At 49.0% G+C, this 363-nt stretch overlaps 1 protein-coding gene across 1 annotated transcript in view; it reads right to left on the bottom strand.

Moving 5' to 3' along the window:
• The window catches only part of GABRA5 (gamma-aminobutyric acid type A receptor alpha5 subunit), a 55,389-nt gene extending 55,247 nt beyond the window's left edge, over nt 1-142 (bottom strand). The window contains exon 1 of the mRNA XM_005422701.2: nt 115-142. The gene's annotated coding sequence lies outside the window, so the exon portion shown is untranslated. The remainder of the gene's footprint in view (nt 1-114) is intronic.
• Between the last annotated feature and the right edge of the window lie 221 nt (nt 143-363).

Consider the following 363-nt stretch of genomic DNA (forward strand, 5'->3'; position numbering starts at 1 on the left):
CGGGGGGAGGAAGAGGGTAAAAAGTGACCTTCCTCGCAAAGGCACATAAACCTCACGCTAGCACGAAGAACGACAGTAATGTAGCTGCTCCAGCGACTGCTGCTTTTTGGATACCTGCCTCAGCGACCAGATCACCAATTTCAGCATTGTGCACTAACGTTTTCCTCTGTGCCCTATTAAAAACAAACAAAAAACCAAAACCACAACAAAACCCCCCAAAAGCCAACGAAACAAAAAACAAGCAAACCACCCCGAACCCAACAAAAACCCCGAAACAGCCCTCAAAAACACACCCAGAGGGAAATCGCCTGGATTCTCCACCTGAACCCTGTGCCCCCGTGCTACATCGCTCAGCAACTTGTT

This window comes from Geospiza fortis, unplaced genomic scaffold (assembly GCF_000277835.1).
Source record: "Geospiza fortis unplaced genomic scaffold, GeoFor_1.0 scaffold366, whole genome shotgun sequence".
NCBI lineage: Eukaryota > Metazoa > Chordata > Aves > Passeriformes > Thraupidae > Geospiza > Geospiza fortis.